Source organism: Catharus ustulatus, chromosome 8, assembly GCF_009819885.2.
Source record: "Catharus ustulatus isolate bCatUst1 chromosome 8, bCatUst1.pri.v2, whole genome shotgun sequence".
In the NCBI taxonomy this organism is placed as follows: domain Eukaryota; kingdom Metazoa; phylum Chordata; class Aves; order Passeriformes; family Turdidae; genus Catharus; species Catharus ustulatus.
This window is the reverse complement of record NC_046228.1, coordinates 26137495-26158255: the sequence shown is the minus strand read 5'-3', so window position 1 is coordinate 26158255 and position 20761 is coordinate 26137495. Positions and strand designations below refer to the sequence as shown.

The 20761-nt window shown below is 39.1% G+C and overlaps 1 protein-coding gene across 3 annotated transcripts in view; it reads right to left on the bottom strand.

Annotated features, from left to right (window-relative positions):
* Positions 1-20761, bottom strand: part of NRG3 (neuregulin 3) — a 394566-nt gene that overhangs the window by 80631 nt on the left and 293174 nt on the right. The gene's annotated exons all lie outside the window — the stretch shown is intronic.

Sequence of the window (20761 nt, the reverse complement as noted above, 5' to 3'; positions counted from 1 at the left end):
GTGCTCAGAGTGTCTGTCCTATAGTGAGCAGTGCTGAGTGTCCCAGTGTGAACAGTGCTGAGTGTCCCAGTGCTCAGAGTGCTCAGTGTCCCAGGGAGCAGCAGTGCTAGCACACAGTGAAGCCCTGACCCACAGAATGTCTAGCAGTGGCTCCCAGCACTCACCCACGAGCAGGGATCTGCTGCATGAGCTTGGCAGGGGCTGCAGGCTGGCAGCAGCTGCCAAGGCTGAGCTGCTCCAAGCTTGTCTGGGAGTGTGACTGCTGGGACTGCTGCCTGTGAGCCCCAGCACAGCTTCTGAAGGACTGAAGGAGGGGATCTCAATCTTTACAACTGGCACATTGCATGAGATCAGTAATACACCCCAATTGTGTTCCTCGTTACAAGAAAGTTCTTGCAGTGCTTGAGAACACAAAAATTACTTATTCTTGTACTCCTCTTCCCAGCCTCCCAACTGATATATACAAAACCCAAGCCCAGCCTCCTTGCATTAGCATATTTAGGTGGATTTTAAACGTGCAAACTCAGCTCAAAGGGATACAAACACTTGTTTAAAGGCAAGCAGGTACATGTACAAGCTGTGTAAACATTGTACTACCCTTCAGGAGAGGATAAACTTTGGCCACTCTCTCCTTTACTAAACATATACAAATACAGTTTTTACTAATAGCATTTTAAATTTCAAAATCCATTACATGGGCTGATTTTTTTTTAAAGAATGAAGCACAGTAATTGTCAGAAAACATCATAAACTTGCCACTTCAAAATGATGCATGTTTATATACAGTGTAACATAATTTCTTATAATCTACAGAATAATAAGAAATTAAATGCAGCAATAGGAAAAGTATTTTCAGAATGACACACGTAATGACTTTAAAACTAAAAGTGACTTAAAAAATAAAATAAATACCAACCTGAGGAGGTTATTGAGAAAATCCAGCAGTGCATGGCAGAAGAACAAAACAAACAACAGAAAGAAGGTTCCCATTGGGTGTGAGGAAGAACCTCATCCCATGAGGGTGGTGCCCATTTGTGGAATCACAGAATCACACAATATCCTGAGTTGGAAGGGACCCACAAGATCATTGAGTCCAAGCCCTGGCCCTGCACAGGACCACCCCAAGAGTCACACCAGGCACCCAAGGGCATTGGCCAAAAGCTTCTGGAACTCAGCCAGCTCTGGAGCTGTGACCACTGCCCTGGGAGCCTGTTCCACTGCCCAGCCACCCTCTGGGGGAAGAACCTTTGCCTGACATCAACCTCAACCTCCCCTGACACAACTTCAGGCCATTCCCTCGGGTCCTGTCCCTGTCACCACAGAGCAGAGATCAGTGCCTGCCCCTCCTCTTCCCCTGGCAAGTTGTGACTGCACTGAGGTCCCTCCTCAGTCCCCTCCTCTCCAGGCTGAGCACACCAAGGGATCTCAGTCACTCCTCATTTGGCTTCTCCTCAGGGCCCTTCCCCATCCTCATGGCCTCCTTTGGACACTCTCTAAGAGTTTTATGTCCCTTTTATACTGTGGTGCCCAAATGTGCACACATCACAGTGCAGAGCAGAGCAGGGCAACCATTGAAGGTTTTTGGCACTCACCCAGCTGACTGTGGAGCTCCTGAATTACTTCCTGACTGCATGAAGGGGAGCAGCTTTATGCAGTCACTCTTTGGCAAGCTGAAGGACAGATTACACCAATGTGAAATGTTTTCCACAAAAGCCTCTCTGGTGGCACCAGTAATAAACATTTCTACACAGACTGCCTGGGTGGGTCTTACAAGCCAGAAGCTGTCATACACAATTGTGATTCTGGCACCACAGGGCAGCTTCTGATGTGCTTTGTAACATTTCTGGTCGTGATTTTTATCTGAAAAACTGCAAATGAAAATACTGTGCCTGAAGCAAGCTACCTCTGGCTCATCACAACATTTTAGCACAAAGCAGACTTTGCCAAACACTAATAGCCAAGTGTTTTCTGACTCGTGCTTTACACAACAGCTCTTCCTGCATCCCTCAGCCTCACCTGTTTTAAAAATATTCACATTATCTTCTGTGGCAGTCATGATGGACAGCTCACAGCTATGGCTCCTGAGCCTTGAGTAAACACTGCTGAAACACCACAGCCCTGAGTACAGCTTAATGAAAAGAATCAGCAGACTTGAAGAGGCTGAAGAGAACAACTCAAACAAAAGCAGCTGAATAGCAATAACTTGGCCTGCTTGGGCTTGCCTGTGACCCAGTTTTCTTTCCTGCCTGGGTGAGACATATTTTGGAGAGCACTGAGAGACTGAGGGTGGGCAGGAGACAACAGCTGCTGCTCTGCCATGGCATGAAAGCAAAAGGTGAAAGAACAGCAGAGAACAGCCTGCAGAAAACCGTGCTGCTTCCAATGCCGAGGCCGTGTGAGAGTTCACTGAGATGTCTTTATGGTTGCAACTGAAATTCCACACAAAAAGCCTTCCCTGCTGGCCAACCTGCTCTCAGTCCTTGTTCTCTCCCCTACATCTGAAGTCACTCATTTTAAAATTAGTCAGCTTCATATTTTCCACCAGCTTTAGATAGTTATGTCATCAATTCAGGAAAAATCCAGTTGGCAAAATTATCAAGAAGGCATCTAGGTAAAATCTCTCTACATCCAAACTGTCTTTGAAGTTTTCCTTTGCTGTCAGGTGTTGCAAAAGCCAAAGAAAACATATTGCAATTCCACCTTGCTCTTCATAAATCCTCTTTGAGAGCTCCTATCTGTTTTGCCTCTCTGAGGAGGACTAGAGAGGAGATTGCTTCAGATGACCCCTTTCTATTCATCATCTTTGGGGTATACATCTTATATCCACTCTAAGAAACAATCAGAAAACAACATGATTCTTCAAGTTGCCTACATATTGCTACCATCAATTTCATTTTTAACAATACTGTCAGAGAATGCAGAGGTGATATGCAGAAGTAGTAGCTATGAACGAAGATAAATGAACTTAATAAAATGTTCCTAAGAAGTTAAGGATTTACAGATTCCTCAGTTGCAAGCAATAAATGAGACACCTAGTCTCAGCTTAGCTGTCTTTTCCTCTAAGCCAGTTTTGTTTATATGTGTGATATATATCAGAAATATGTATAAATATGTGTTTATACCATATTAATAGTATGGGTACCCTATTCAAGAACCTTCCAGACTGACATTGCTCAGCTCCCAATTTTTCTCACTTGCAACTTTTATTAAATCTTACAGGATATTTCCACCTTGTTAAGATTCATTTTTTAATTGGAGCCATTGAAGAACTATTTTTTATGGATTAAGCTGTGAAATCCAGCTGTGAGGAGTCTTGCACAGAGTAAATCAAGAATTGCTAGAAATAGTGGGGCAGATTCTGGTCTACTTTGCAATATGCAAGAAAATTAAGGAGTCATACCAGAGTAGAAACACAAGAACAGTCATTCAGGTGTGAGCTGTCCCCTTCTATTTTGTCTCAAATAGCACTCATTGAACCAAAAATCAATTTCCATGTATTCTTGAGTGGCACAAGGAACATCAAATGTTCCAATAATGCAGAATTAGATCTTAGAAAATACAGCCAAGAGAATCAACTCCCACCTACGTGTTCCAATTAGGCAAAGTCCCCAATGAACATTGATCATCCTATTGGGAAACAATAGCTTTCAGCTCACTAAGAGTATTGTCACAAATGCAACTGGGATATTTGCCTAAAGGAGATTTGCCCAGGCAGAGGCTTGTGAATCCTCTAACCAGACAAGGAATCAGAAATGCTGACCAGGATGCTCTCTGAATACATGGTGTTTTTATGCTCACCTGTTTCCTGCTCCATGTTTTATTGTTATCCATCTCATAATGGAATTATGCACTAAGTCATTCATCCCCTAAACTTTTTTTTGTTTCAATCTTTCGACCAAAACAGCATTATACTCTGGATATTCTGAAATCAGCCTAAATTTCCACAACTTTATGAGCCAAACCATGTCCTGCAATGATTTCTGGCCTGTGTTAGTTGAATTTACAGACAGAACCATGACTGACATATCCATCAAATGCTCTGAATGTCTCCAAATTCAACCAGTCCTTGAGGCCATTTATGGGATGAACTTCAGTAAGTGTCTGTGGTAAAGTGTATATTTTTGCTTCATTGGATTCAAAAGCATAAGCCAGTCACTAGGAAATAATTTAGGGGTAACTCTTGCATTAACATTTGTAGCTTACTATCAGATTTATCACATTTTTAAATAAATACCAGTATGAATGCTAAAAAAAAAATATATATTGAATACCTATTTATGGTAACCAAGGCCAAATTGTGGAAAAGAATCCCAATTATTCTTAGTAGAATAATTTTAAGATACAGAACAGTTTGCTCCAAAAGTTCTGTGACCAGGATAGAGAGGAGTTATTGGCTGATTCTTCTCACTGAAGTCCTCCCCACAGAAGAAAATGCTTTAAATAGTAGAGAAAGCGACAAGGATTTTTCAAAAGAGTCCTTAAGTTTTATTCTGTGGATAAAAGCCAAAAAAACTGCAGTGAAGGCTGTCATCATTTCCCCACCAGGCAGAGAATAGCCACAACCCAGAAGCAGAAAAGGAACTGTGGAAATGCTTCTGAAAGAATCTCTGAAAAATACATTTCCAAAACTTTACAACTAACATCCAATAGCACAAAGATACGTGAAACACTCTCCAGATGCAAGATCCAAATTTACTCTGGATCAAACCTCACCCTTTTATGCTTTCTAGCTTGGTGTTGGGCTCACTACCAGGTAACTCTTCCAGAGTGTCTGGGAAAGGAACTAGAACAGTGAAATCATCCTCCCATCAGGGTTTTTGAAAGTCTGTGTGAATCCCACTGCTACCTCAACTATCTTGTTTAAGTTCATGTGGTTGATGTGTTGCAATTGCACACACATGCTAGGATTTCCCCCAAAGCTTCCACAATGGTTAAAGAACATTCAGATCTTGTTAATTAATCTTTCATATGAAATGGGTTAAAATTGACAGAACAAGTTTGTGGCTGGCTAGGTACAAGTGATCTAAAGTCCTCTCCCATGAATAATGGAGTGGAAACATCTGAGATAAAGAAAGCCTCAAAGTTTCAATATCTGTCTGGGGGCATTTGGGTTTGCTGCCTTTCTTTTTTTTATTACACTTCCAGAGCCTAAGAATAAACATTTTCAGATACCAATTAAGAGACACGTGTAAGTATTTCTCTACTTTGGGGAATTAGCTAGAGAGAGGGATGAAATTATTAAAGATAAGAAGGAAGGATTTGAAGAAATGGGGAAGATTTGATTTCTCAGAGCTTCCCACATACATGCTGGCCACTTCTTACGATGCTGAAATGCAGCAGACTGCTGCTTGCATGCTTGCAACTTCAGTAAACTTCAGTGTTGCTATCAAAGAAGAGATGCTGAATAACATGCACACAACATGGACCAACAAAACCTTGTCTTAAAGACTGACTGCAGCTACCTAATGTGGGCTAAACCCCAGGATTTTTGCAGTAGGATCTATGAGATTTTTATGCAGACACACATGCCTCTCTGTCAGTCAGTCCTTCTCAAGTGCTCCTGTTCCTGTGAGCTAAATCTCTGTGGCTAATAATTAGAGCAAGTTAAGGTGATGAAGCAAGCACCCAGGAAGAAAGCTCATCCCTAGTACCATCAAAACAAGCAGTGCATTTCCTGAGTTAGTGCTCCAAGAATCTACTGGGTTATTCCAGGGGAACAAAATATTTTGCTACTTGGAAAGCCTCTGAGGTTTAGCAGAAACAAAATAAACAATGATGGCAAACATCTCTCTTAAAAACAAACAAACAAAAATAAACAAACAACCACAACAACAAAAACAAACAAGTGCAGCTCTTTCTTTTTCTAAATAAACTCCAAACATGGATCAAGCAGTTCATGTACACGTGAGTGTTCAAAGCATGCACTGGTCCAACCTGACACCCTACCCTGCCTTACTCTGCTTCTCTCACATTACTCTTACTTCTCTCCTAAATTATGAATACCCTTGAAGGCAAAGCATCAATGAAACTAAGTTTTGTGGGTATCCAGGAGGATGTAATCTGACCTTTCAATGCCTTTTAAATTGCCTTATACCAGTGTGTCCTATCTGCCTAGCTTAAAAAACAAAAGGTAACTTGCTGTCATTACTGACTGCTGCTCTCCACATGGGAATGCACAGCTCTGGAATAATGCAATGATTTATTTTGAAGTACTATATGAACTTTAGTTCAACCTTTCCAAATGAGAGCTTTGCCTTGTGTTAAAATTACCAAATGTCTAACCAGATTTCTAATAACCTTATCTACTTTTTTATTTGTACAGAAAAATTGCATGCTTATATCTTATAACAACTGATAATAATTATTTAATTATAAAGATATTTTACAAGAATCCTAGCTATTAGACCACAGAAATGCTGCTCTGAAGGAAACATGAACAAAATCTTGAAGCCATGTATATTTATCTTTCATTCAAACCTCTGCTTTTGTATATTAACCTACTGTCTTTAAAAAAGGAATTAATAAACAACTACAATAAATTCTTATATAGGGGTTAATTCTGAAGCTCATAGAAAATAAAATCTATTTAGCTTTGCATTTAAGAATTCAGTTAAATCTTTCTGCTTGATTTGCAACAAAGCTGGATCACTTTAATATGGAAGTCATCTCAGGACACAAGGACTTTAAGACCTGTGAAGTCAACATAGCCCAAACTTTTTTTGAGGTTAGAATTTGCTTTATTTCCTGTCAATGATAACTTTTATTTATTATATAGGTTTATTCAGTATCAAAATATTGTCCCTAACCCAGTTAACAGTATGATTCCAGTGTAAAACTCTACTGGCTGAAGAACTCTGTAATCTCATAAGATCTCTTCAAAGAGAAGAAACAAAACCATCTGCTCCTTCCTGACAGGCACAAACTACTCTTTATGAACCCTAAAACCAGAGATTCAGCAATACAATCTAATGCAAATAAATTTTTTTTGTAAGACAGCAGGAAATACAAGGGGTTTTACATATTCAAAAATGCTCAGATATGAAATGAGGCAAAAGCCTTTTAATGTTAATTAAGTAGCCAAATGTCAGCAACAACTCTGCTTTTTAGCAGCTTATAGAAGCTGCAGTGAGAGGGAAAAATGTCTAAATAAATCCAATTCCAATAAATTTTTTCTCCTCAGTCAAACTGTACCCTGTTAAACCTTCTCTACTGAAACATTTCAAGTCTATGGGAACTATAAATATCACCATTAAATTTATATATATATAATATTATATTATATATATATATATATATAGGTATATGTAAAACAATGCCTAAGCACTGCTCTCTGGACCACTGAATACTCTTACCTGCTCAAAAAAAAAATTTCTTTTCCAGAGAAAAACACTGAAGGAAAGATTTTAGAAAATTATAGCCACGTGACATAAAAGATACTATGAAAAAGAAATTATTTTTTTTTAGTCTAAATTGTAGAAAGCCTTACCATGCAATAAAACACAGAACTGTCTAAATGAAGTGCCAGGGGAGGAGAACTTTAGGCAAATGCTACACTGGAGACATTTGGCTTTTTGTTGCTATTTCTGTGATGTTAACGTATCGATTCCAACTTTTTCTTTCACTAATGAGCAACAATTATCCCTAATAAGCAAGTGAAATTATTTGGGAGATGCAGATAATCAATTTACCAGGTTTACCTGCAATGTATGGTAAACCATTTGGATTGTATCAAATAGCTTTTGTCTTTATTAATTGAAAAAAAAAAAAGTGAGCTCCCAATCCCAACCTCTGTATTAACTGAGAAGATAGTAAAAGCTGAGTTCATATATTTTACTAAAAATTTCTCTTTACATATATTTAGATACTTGCTGTCTCATATCATAATTATTTTTAACATAACAGTTACTGCACTCAGGTAAGATATTCATCTCCTTCCTGTTTCTTTTTTGAATGCAAATCCCTTTTCCAAATCAGATGTTAATTTGTATGACCTTTTCAATATTTTTTGAAGAGCAGGCTGATTAACTCAGATTGTGTCAAAATATTTGACTGAAGAAAGGAGTGAATTAACTTCAGTTGTATCAATGGCAGTAAAATTCAGTCTGTCTCAAAGTCTGCCCCTGCTAGATTTTCTATCTGCCAAGTCCAAGACTTGGTTTACTCTCCATGGTGAATATGTTCATGGCACATGATTAATTCCAGGGATAAATGCCACAAGAGCAGCGATTCCCATCATCCTGCTGCTACTCCACATGGACACAGCTCAGGAGCAGACAAAATTCAGTTCATGATTTAGGGAGTGCTGCTTTACACTGAGGCCTTCAGTTAGGTAGTGCTTAAGACATTATGCAGTTAGCTTCATTCAGGACATCATTCTGGTAGCATGAGCAGCGGCATCTGATTAGCCCAGTTCTGACATGTTAAACAAAAAGCACTGATTTTTTCCTAACAGCTAACTGGGTGTGAGAGAATGCAACAGAGGAGGAGAGGATTTGAGGTTATAAATAGAAAATACACACACAAAAAACAGGTAATAATGTTCTCTGAAATGTTTACTCAGCTGCTGCTGATTGCAGGAGCAAACTGGACACAGTGACTGTCCAAGATCACAGCCAGGATTAGCTGTTCTCTGTTAACTCCACTGAATGGCAGATTTTGGTAGCTCTGATGTGGGGAAATGGCTCAAGCCAAGTAACAAGTGCAAGATGTGCACTCTCTGGTTTCTGCAACTTTTCAGTAAGCCTGAAAAGCAAGCAAGTGGAATCTATATCAATCCTATAAATAAAGCATTTGATAAAGATCACAATATTTAAAGCTCTGTGGAAGGTACAGTGACAACAGTTAAAAAGTCAGAACTGACATTTCTGTAAATTATTGTACTACATTGGGACACTGCATCTTTAGTAACACATTGAGAAGCAAACAAGCCTACCACTCCTCTCAAAAAAAATTTAGGATGCAAAACTTCAGTCAATGCTCCAGAACTTTTCAGTGTTAAGAAAAAAAAAAAAAAAACAAACAAAACCATCAAGCAAACAAGCAACAACTGGTGAAAGTATTTAGCTATTTAGCTTTGACAGTTAAGATGAGATTTTTCAAGTAGCCTAATGAATGCTCCAGCTGCATTTTGGTTTAAATTAAGTGGCTAATTTATGTTGTGCTTCTTTGTTAGCTGCTAGTGATGGGCAAGCCCAGCAGCACGGATGCAGAACAGCAGTAATGGACTTTGCATTACATGATTATTCACCAGTAAATGAGGCTGGGGACAGCCCAATACTGCTGCCACTTAAAACTGTATTAAAGTGCCTGACATGGGCATGTTTCACTAAACACTGAGATGGCAGCTCCCAGAGTGATCACTGGGAGTTAGGAATGGCAAGATTCAAACCAAAGGAATCTATTCAGCAGTAGAAACTCCAAATTCTGCCAACAGGATTAAAAAAAAATCTATTTATTTCATTTCAAATAATTGTATCTTTTCAGATGCTCTTGGGGTTTATTTCTTCCTTCACATAGCAAACTGTTCTCCTTAGTCTTTGCAAAGCTTAATAAGAGAGTCTGAGTACAAATATACAGTCAGTGTTTTCTCAGACACCTTGTTCCCAGTTATGGCTAAGACTCTTCCATGCTGAATAAAAAGAATAAATGATAGGAAATAAAATATGAAAGTGATTGAAGAACACTGTTCTTTTTCCCAGTTGATCAGATTCTTGCTCCAAAACGACAAACCTGAGAAGAAAATATTGCACTCCTGCTGTTACTGGATCAGTCCGGATCTTTTATTTTAGTTTGAGGTCAAGACAGATATATTTATCTCTGTATTTGCAGTGTTGAACCCACATTGTCTGAACACCACCTAACACTTTGCACAATAAACTCTCTGGAGCACTGAACACATTGTGCTTAATGCCCTGGACTCTCACTCAGGCTCCCCCACACTACATAAAGCAAATAAACAGCTATAAGGGGCTAAAACATTTGAGGAAAAGCAGCAATGCATTAGTCTTTCCACCTCAAGCTCTGTGGGTATTTGCTGGGATGTACTTCACACAGAGCTTGAAGTTCAGAGAAAGCTGACTAGAAGATAAAAGGTCCTGATAACCTTCATAGCTCTGCATTGCTGTGGAAAAATGCTCACTTCCCACAAAATTCTCCAATGGATTAGCAGCTTTGTGGTGTGCAAGCCCTCCCCATGGCCTTTCATTATATTTCATAGTCTCTTAAGCCTTTTCCTAATAAAAAGACAGTGCCAAGGGTGAGATTATGAAATGCCCCAAAGTTAAGTTGATAACGGTTTAATTAAATGTTGCTCCCTAACAACATTTCTGGCATGGTTCTGGCAATAAAAAGGAAAAGTGAATGTTGCAATTGCTTCCTTTGCTTTTCCCATGACACTACCTTTCAGAGCATGCTGCAGAAGCTCTGGTTACATGACATGGTTGCTAAGTTTTACACTGAGCACAAAAAATTAATTTTAACTTTGAGTTTGGTATGGAGAAGGCTCTGTATGATCAGATTTTGTCTGCTGCTTTTTAATTAAAATAATAGGGACAGGTCCTCAAAGGGAGTAAGAGAGCATAGCTCTGTTGAAGTGAGTATTTTCCAAGCCTTCCCTCAAAGTCAACAGCAAAAACTTCCCATTAAGTCCACACTGTGCTTTCTGTGGAGATGCACATCTCTGTACAGAGAAGGTTCATGGCACTTACAAGCAGGATTCATTCATTTAATCAATAAAATAAATGCACATTTCTCTTCTGTAGCTGTTCTTTTGGATGTTGTTTCATTCCTTCCTTCCTCTTAAGTGCCACAGCCTTGCTTTCACCCTACAAGCCACCTGTGATGGATAAGCAGGTAAATGGTTTCCCAATATCTTCTCTATGATAACTTCTACAGTGCTATATTTTTTATATACTGTATTTTTTCAAAATGTAAGCCAACTCTGATTCAATTTCAGCTTGGGAATTTTACTTTGATAAGGGCTTGGAGTCAGTGCCTTAACATCTGCTGTTGTTGAAACAGGCAATGTGTGACATGTACCAAAACTTACAAAACATCAGCTATTTTCTGTGGAAGACATGGAGAAGAGTGATTAATTTTACACTGCCCCTTAAAATTGGACCGCTCTTATGGCTTTGAATTAAATGACACAATAATTGTGTCTGTTAAAGCTCCATGCATTCTTCCAGTAGACTTCCAGCACAGTTATTCCTTAAAACACCCAAAAATTAGGATGCACTTAGATTGTGTTAAATCAGTAGTACATGAGGGTATATAGAAGTTTTACCAGGGGAAACTGGATTAATTAAACTAAATTTTAAAAAGGCATAATGTCACAGAAATTAAATAAAGAAAACAGATGAGTTCATTTTCAAAAATAGAAATGTCAATACATATATGGACAAGGAACACTTGATTGCATGAGAAGCAAAATTAATTAGATCCCACTGTGAAACTCAGCCATGGTACATTTACCAGACAGTGTTCAAAGCCATGAACTCTGAATCAGACACCCCATATCACACACAGAACAGCCAGAAAAAAAACATTTCTCACATCTGCAGCAGCTTGGAGCAGTAGTTCATGGCATCACAGGTCCCACCCACACTGGAACAACCTTCCCTCCTCTCCTGATCCACATTTTATTGATGTTTCTCCCCACACCAACACACCTTTTCTGACTCAGATGCAGTCATTACTGATTTGTCTCCTCAACAAAAATCCTGGCTTCACTTTGGCCATGAGAACCAGCATTCCCAGAGCTGACTTTTAGGGTAAAAATAGGAAACAACCCCTTTTCCTCTACAGCAACAGAATCACAGTGTTTAACAGGAACACTGCTGCCTTTTCCAGCTGACTATGCTGCCTCCTAGCCAATAACAAAAGGGCTGTCTCCTTGTTCTCTTGAAGAAGCACTGGACTTTCCCCTTTTTTAACTTTCCTGCCTACATCAGCTTCTGTCTTAAATGATTTGGCATAAAAACATGGGTTGACAGGAGGGCTGTGAGCATTTTTCAACCCTGATCCATGGTGCTCCATGCTGAGCAAACAGCACTGGGAAGCAATCCAGCAGACAGGAGTGATTTTCAGACACTACTTGTCTCCTCCCTAAAAAGCTGCAATTTAGCAGTAGGTGCAGAAAGGCAGAGCAGCAAAGAGAAGGGCTCAGACATTTCATACACAGTGTTTTGCACAATAGAACATTATTTCTTCACTGTATTCATAACAAATGCTCTTGAAAACACCAAGTGCAACACTAACAGCTAAACGTAAATGGCATTTGATTATTTTATAAAGGTACCCCTGTGGTTTTGGACATGGCTTGAGCTGTTTATTTATCCCTACATAAGACAAGCTAGGCAGAACAGACCCTGATGTGTGTGGCAAGTGGGTGAGCAGCTCAGCTCAGCTCCTGAGCACAGCACTTGTGCCTCTTCAGGCAGGTGGGGGAACAGGAGCACTGCTGCCAAAGCAGCTCTCACACACAGACCTTGCTCTCTCTAGTAATGGAGTGTTTGACTGGTTCATCTCAGGAGCTGAGGTCTTCTAATTCAGTGACATTAAATTAATGAACTGCATAACTCCTTACCTGTGTGGTACTTTGGATTTTTAGTGTTGTAACAAACTTATTAGCCTAGAATAATTAAATTTATAGTGAGAAATAATTTTCCTCTGTAACATTTCCTAGCAGTACACAACCTGAAATAGTTCCTTTCTGCTTTCTCTTCCACAGAAAACCCCCAAGAAGCAGAGCACCCACAACATGATGGTCCATATTAACAGGACTCATAAGGAAAGGAACATTAATTTCATATATTGCTGTAAATGTGCCTGGACAAAATGGGATGGGTCATCACACAACACATGATTAGAGCAGTAAGTTAGACTGGAACGAATCAGAAGTCATGTGTTTGTGCATAACACAAATGGGGAAAAAAGTTACTTTGATTAAATGTGTGTGTATATGCTTTAGTGAAGATAGAAAACTAGAAAGGATTGCAGAAATGAAGGAGGAAACCATACACTGGATAGCTGGTTTGGGTATTCACACCGACAAACAGAATTTGTGAGATCAGTAATTTTCCATTTACAACCCTTGAGTTGTATTTTTGTTCATGAAACTTTGGATTTTAGAACTGATTCCTCTGAGATTTTCTGCCATGAATTAAGATTTATTTTATCTGATACAGTGATACATTTAGACATTTAGCCACTTTTTCATAAGATGCAGGGCATTTGTTGGCATTTATCTTTCAATCCCCCACAGTGTTAAACAAATCTTTGACAGATGCAAGGATAAAAAGATGTGAATGCCAGATTACATAAAGAAAACACAATTATATTATTTCTTGGGAATTATTATTAGAACTGTAAGTCAGCGTCTATTGCAGCACCTGGGATACAAAAATATGGTTTTCATATATTTTTAATCACTTATATTCATTTCAGATACAATTCTGTCAACTTGTAAATGAGAATTATATGTTATCTGAAATTACTTTTGTTCACTAACTACACAAGCACTTTCAAATCAGTTTGCAACCATGAATTTTATCACACTGCACAAGAGAAATCTCACGTTAATGTCCATGAGCGCAGTAGAATCAAATTCTTCAAAAAGACACAGATCTCTTACCAGTTAAAAAAGCAAAATCATGGTCAAAATTCTCTGTTTCTTGCCATCACTCCTTCAGTGAATCCATGCCCTCCTGCAACTCTTTCTGTCCTCAGCTGTGCTCCAGCACCAGCTCACCTTTCTGTGAAACCAGGTGAAGTCACAGCTCTGTAGGCAACCCTGGCCTCTGGGCTGCCCCCAACTAAAGGGGTCAGGTATGATCAAAAATTGCAGAGTTATTTTACCAAGTACTTCTAAAAATTTACAGGAAAAAACAATTAAAAATATCACAAGCAATGAACCTAACCAGCAATGTTGTGGTTAAAAGCCCAAAAGGTTACCTTTGGTTTCCAAAATGGTAATCTTCTGAATTTTTTTTTCTGTTTGGCAAATTAAAATATCGCACACAGTTGCATTCAGGCTTCTTAGTGAAAAAAACCAGAAAAAACAAAAAACCCAAACAACAAAACCCCCTCCCACTTAATGCATAATCATTTGCTGAAAAAGTGAAAAATAAAGTTAATGAAAATGATGTAATTTTACATTCAAGTTGGATGACGGAATAAAGTGTCAATATTCAGTAAAACACTAAATGTAAGAGAGGAAAGTAAAATCAGTATCTAAAGAGGTATTTTAATTATTTTCAATTTACTAAAAGTTTCATGGAATTGTATTTGGAATATATAATGCACCTAAAGCAATTTAAATATAGACAATGTTAGAAAGGAAAACAGCATAAGAGCAATCAAAAACCCCTTTTCATGGATTTTCAAACCTGAGGTGGGAGTCAGTCCTGACTATTAATCCCCTTTTTATGTTCATGCTCCTCATTCAGGTTATTGCAAAAGTACATGTTAATGAAAGCACCTATGGAACAAAGTGTTGTTTATTTAAAGCCAGGCCTTATTTAGATGGCATTCTCTGAGGTCTGTAACTCTTACTAAGGCTCTTTGAAGAGGAGGCTGCATTATGGGAGCTGTATCAAACAGTCTAGTTCTCTCATGCTAGACCCAAAAGATTTTAAAGAGTTGAATAAAGTGCTGGTGAATCCTATTGTTTCTGGCACTCCTGTGACTGAATTCTGTTAAAAGGTCTGATGAGAGGCACCACAGCAGGTTAAACACCATATTTCTGTAAACTGTCAAGATTTTAAACTGCTTTACACATCTTTGTGGCCATTAGAAATCTCGATACCTCCAGTTGCTCCTTTACATTTTTGCCTAAATACAGAATTTAATGTGAAACCAGGTACTAGGTGAGAAATTCTCAATATCACAGAGATACAGTAAATAAGCAAAAGTGTCTAGAACAGAATAACTTCCTGGCATTTCGGTTGTGATGATCTAATCCAAAACAATGGACTGCAACTCATTATTTTTAGAACTTGCTTCTGCATAAAGCTGATAAAATATTGTACTGTAGGCCTGGATAATTACAAAGATGCAGAGGGAGATTTACTTTAGAGTTATATCACATACTTTCTCAAGCAGTAAAATGACATAAATTAATAAGGACTAGTATAGCTTCGACAGGACAAGAAAAATAGGACTACCAAAAGTAAGACTAAATTGTTTTTTACCTACCCAGAGCACAGCATTGTAAATAAGCAGAGAATTGAGTACCAATAAGCAATTATTTGTCTGAATCACAAAATATCAAGTAGCAGAAAACACATTATTCAAGAGTATTTCTAGAAAAACAACAAACTGAGCCATTTTATCTATATAAATAACCACTAGAACACTCAGGCATTGGAGCAGGTTGCCTGGGGAAGTTGTGCAGTCCTAGGATTTTAAAATTAATCTGGATAAGTTCTGAGCAGTCTGGTGGTACCTGAGTTGACCCTGCTTCAAGCCTCAGGTTAGAATCCTTCAGGTTCCAGCCTGAACCAGGGATTCTGGGACATCCTTTTTACAAATACTTTTAAAGTAAGTAGGAAACTCACAGGAACACCAACTACTGCTCTAGAGGACACAAGTTTCAGACAACGGGGGCATAAATAAAAAGTACATGTGGGAGCATAATGAGTGGCATAAAGCAAAATAAAACTTTTAAAAATTGAATTAGCACCTCCATAAAGGCAAAAAGGCAATATCTATCAAGTAATACTCTCAGATAATAGATTGGAGAAAAAAATGTTTGTATGCTAGTAAATACAGTAATTTCACGAATACAAGCCGCACCAATTTGACTAAGATTTTGCTCCTAAACCGGAAATGCAACTAATATTCAGGAGCGGCTAATATGTGAATAATTTTCTGACATTTACAACCTCAGAAGTGCCAGCCAGAGTGCCGAGCCGAGCAGCTGCAAAGCCGGCATTTCGCGATTGTTACGAAGTGTTACTCTGTTGCGCCACGGGTGGAGCCTGGATCCCTGCAGGCAGCACGGGGGGCGGGGAGAGAGGCGGGAGAGCTCTCTTTCCTCCTCTGCCACAGCCCAGGGGAGAGACGGGGGGGGCCCGGCGCCGCCATTGCCGCGGCCCGGGGAGGAGAGGGGGGACCCGGGCCGCCACTGCTGCGGCTCGGGGAGGCGGCGGGGGGCTCCGTCCCCGCCCGCCACCATGGGAGTGGGGTGGGCTCTGTCCCCGCCTGCCACCACAGGGTAGCACCGGGCCGTGGTGACCGAGCCCAGTGGCAGTGGCGGCTGGCCCCCAGTGGCCCCGCTGAGCGGCCCCACCGAGCTGGGCTACCTGGCCCCGTCAGCAGCCCCTAGCGGGCCGAGCCTGCACAGCCCGAGTCGAGCCAGTAAACCCCCCCCATGCCGCGGTTCTGTTAGTATTTGGCAACTTTGTTGCACGCGGGTCCTCGCTGTGAACGACAGAGCGGCTTATATTCAGGTGCGGCTTATTTATGGACAAAAAACGAAATATTTGCCAACACCCAGAGATGCGGCTTATACTCAGTGCGGCTTGTATTCGTGAAATTACTGTAATCTTTTCTAGATCAAGAGCCTCTTCAAACATATTGTTCAGGGAGGCCAGTGCATGAAGATAGAAATAGCAAAGAGAAAAAGGATATTCTAAATTATTCTAACAATTATTCTCTAGCTCCTTGCACTGCAGGGCTCTGCACAATTAACTAAGAGACAGTTGGGAGATAAACATGAGGTTGGCAAAATAAACCTCTGAATAAACAGAAGGCTCTCATTTATTACTGAATTATAAAACAGGTTCTAGGCTCTAGCATAAGAGAAATAAGGAGTCCTGAATAATAGATGCAGGTGTTCCTATATGGCCCTATGAATAATTCAGAAAATTTAACATTACAGACTTTTGTAAGGGAAAAAAGATCACATTGACACCAGAAGTAATGGTGATACCAAAATAAGCAAGGAGTGAGAGATGGCTGCAGAGCTGTGAGAGAGAAATGATGGAAGAGGAGAGGAAAACACCCAGAGGAAGTGAAGAGCTAAAAAGCTGCTCTCAAAAACAGTGACACAAGTCATGACAGGGACAGACAGACTCCTCTGAACAGCAGAAGACTTTGCAAGCAGGTTCATCAGCACAGTTGTGCTACCAACACAAGCATCCATATTTTTAGAGTTCTGAGAGCAAAAAAAATGGAAGGATAAGTTGAAGATATCAAAGTTATTCAGCAAGCAATAAAGATGACAAAAATGTAAATGAAATGATTGATGGTACACACCTTGGCACCGTGAAATGAGGAGTAGAGAATGGGAGAAAAAGCAATGTTACATCCTGGGGGATATTATGGGAAGATAATTCCCTGACAAGTGAATCATATACTGCTATTTTCAGGAATTTTTATTAGCATACTTTATTAAGAGAACAAATTCTACAAATTTAAATTGAAGAAAGATTTAGGGAAATGGAGCATATGTTGGGGATTGGGGAGGCAGAGAATGGGCTTCTTAAAAAGTGTATGGTTTTCCCACCACGTTTGTCACAGTTCCAAAAGGGGAACAGACCATGTCCCATTTTTGCTGAGCTAGCACCACCAGAGCCAGGAGCACAGGCTGCACATCCAGTAGGGTCTGGAGCACATTCCAGTTCTGAATTCACAAGGCATTTGCCACAGTAAGAGCTATACCTGCAAACTAACAGGCGATTCTGAATTTTCTCTGCACAAGGACTGTTCCACTTTCACTGAACGTGGCTGAGCAGACTGGAGGGGATGATCACCAAACTGATTCATGGCCTACAGATGCTAAACCCAATCCACAAAGGTGTTGAGGCAATGAAACCATCAAAATAACTGAAACGTGGATACTAACACATCTTAAAAGGTACAGAAAAAATTACAAATCACTTGAAAACACAAGCCAGTGTCATTACATTACTCACCCTTTAAGCAAAACAACTCCTGACATAAAAGTTGGATAAAGCAGCATCAGTGCCAAGGCATACAAATGAATTCTTTCAGCTGTCCTCTATCCACATCAATTACATCAGAGTCAAATAAGAACCTTTGGCCCAATACTGACAAATAAAATATTGGCCATCCAGTGTAGTTCTCACAAATCACCACTTGTATTCAGCAAAAAATAAATAACAGGATTTCCATATTTCCCCCTGAGGTTTAAATGAATATTTTTCATAGTTTTTTGGAACAAAAAGTTGACTAGAGCATGTCCTGAAAAGCAGTAATTTTTTGAAAAAAACACATGAATACCTATTTAACTTCAAAGAAACATCATAATTTAAGACAATTAGATCTAGTTTTTCTCTCCAAATCACCTTTAAGTAACTTTATGGAATAAATTTAAAGTGACTGGATTTGTTCTATAGATTTCCATAGGATTCACTCACCTTCACCCACCAATGGTCACCTATCTTATTTCAAGACAGTATTCACTACTAATTGGAGGAATGAAATGCTATGGTACCACTTTACCTTGGAAAGAGACTCCATCAGGCAAGAGAAATTTTAAAAACACACTAGACAGATTTGCAAGAAAAAGGTGACTAAAATAAAATATTCACTTGGTTTCATAATATTCTCATCATTCATTCAACAAACACTCGAGGCCACTTTCTTGGCTTTGACTTAAGCACATTAGCTAAAGTACAGAAGCATAAAAAACATTCATGTAGCAAAATTCAGCAGAAGTCACAGACTCACACTCCCACTGAGTCAGGTTGTTAATTTGAGTTTAATAAAGTGTTATATTTTTATGATACACTTCCTGACAATGCACTGTGTTCAACTATTTACAGCTCAACAATTTTCAAAGTCTACTCTCTCAGTCCACAGTAATGTACAAAATCTCCAGCCCAGCTGGCTCTGTATTCAGTGCACAGACTCTACTGCATGGCCTCAAAGAAGAATGGGGCACAGAAGACATCCAAACTTTTCTCATCAGCAGCAAATCGTCCTTATCTTGAAAGCAAATTTCAATTATTTGAATACGAGTAATGAGCACAGAGTAGAATAAACACAGAAAATGAAGTATCTGGTATTTTTCATTAATATCCCATGCATGTACGTATTATAGTGATAAATACATATTTTTGTTTTTCTAAAGCTGATTAACTGTATTTAACACTGCTATATCCATTTTCTGAGCATTCATATTTTATGAGCTGGTGAAGTTAGTGTATATTGTGATTTCCATTTTTCAAATGCTGCATCACTTCTGGGTACAGGAGAGGGCATTATGATAATAAACGAGTAAAACTTCAGTGTGTGCATGCTGTACTCTCCATTAAAGCTAAATAGAGCAGTTTGTGATACAACTGATTTGTAGTCACTGCTGTAAACTGCAGCACACTTACACAAAGTTCATTGATCAGTAAATTTATGAAAATAACACAAAAAGAAAGTCCACAAGGATACATTAAAAAAAAAAGGGAAACAATCAGGAAGTTACAAAAGAGAAAAGGTAGGGAGAAGAAGAATGGAAATTCAAGAGAGGAAGCAAAGATACTCCTGGCTTTGTTTTGCACAACTGCAACAAATTACTTGTACATACTCAGTTTTGTAATACTGTTGAGAGATAGATCTAGTTTTTTTAGATTTAGGGAATTTGGAGGCATTCAGGAAAAGTACAGGCTCACTTCTTATGCCAGTCTAGTCACACACTGGATCCTGATTTCAGGTTCTGTACATTATATTAGAAATAACAGACAAGATATCAAAATATTCACTGACTCCCATGTGTTTTAGTCAGAAGTCAAGAGCAACACAAAAGTAACTCTTATTAAGTCCAACCCTGCAATTTTCAAAATATGCAGTCAACTAACAGTGAAAACACTCACAGTCTTTGTAGGCATCAATTTCAAATACTCTTGGCTTGCACAGAGATACTCCAGCCTTTACAGCACAGAACTTTATCCCATGGCACAGAGGACTGGCAGGAGCTGGAAGTGATGAGAGGCCAGGCTGAGGCAGGCAGCACTGCCCTAAGGAAATGCATCAGCTGGCTCCACTCCATGCTCCCTGCACTACTTAAAACCTGGCACTTTGGGTGACCAAGGTCATTATTGCAATGAGGAAACAGCTTACACACCTAACAATGAACAGCAAGGTGTGGGAAGCTACCAATAGAAGCATTAATGCTCTTAATGGCAAATAAACTGCTTTTTCTCTCACTTTCTTCTCTTCTATAAACTGCTTGCTCTAATTCATTTTGTCTGGCTCTTCTCTGTTACTTTGTATTTCACTATCAAACAGTGAAGCCCCTAACTTGTTTTAGTTAATTCTGCTGAGAACTAACATACTGTCCCATTATATGCTCTTCCATTACCTGGTTATTTTTTATATTTCCATGTTTATTTTCTATTTGAATGTGAAATACAAAATTACCAAGAGATGTAAAAAAATAACCACAGAGTAATACTATATTACAATAGAGTTTACTTGCTACAGTAGGCATAGGGCAGCACATAATTAACTTAGCACAAAAATTTAAAAAAAGATAATTTTAGCTCCTATGCTAATTACAGGATGCTATAGATATAAATGCAGTGAGTAAATTACATGAACATGATCCTCATGGATTTGGATCCATACTAAATGAAAATACCTCATGGTGATTTATTTAACCATTCAAAGAAGAAAAGTCAGCAGTGTCAAACAAAAAAGTTCATTTGTCATCTGAATGTAGCAGTTTGCAAGCAGCTTTCAGATTATATGTTGTTAAGAACTGAGCATACAAGAACACCACCTGCACACTCATACACAGGAT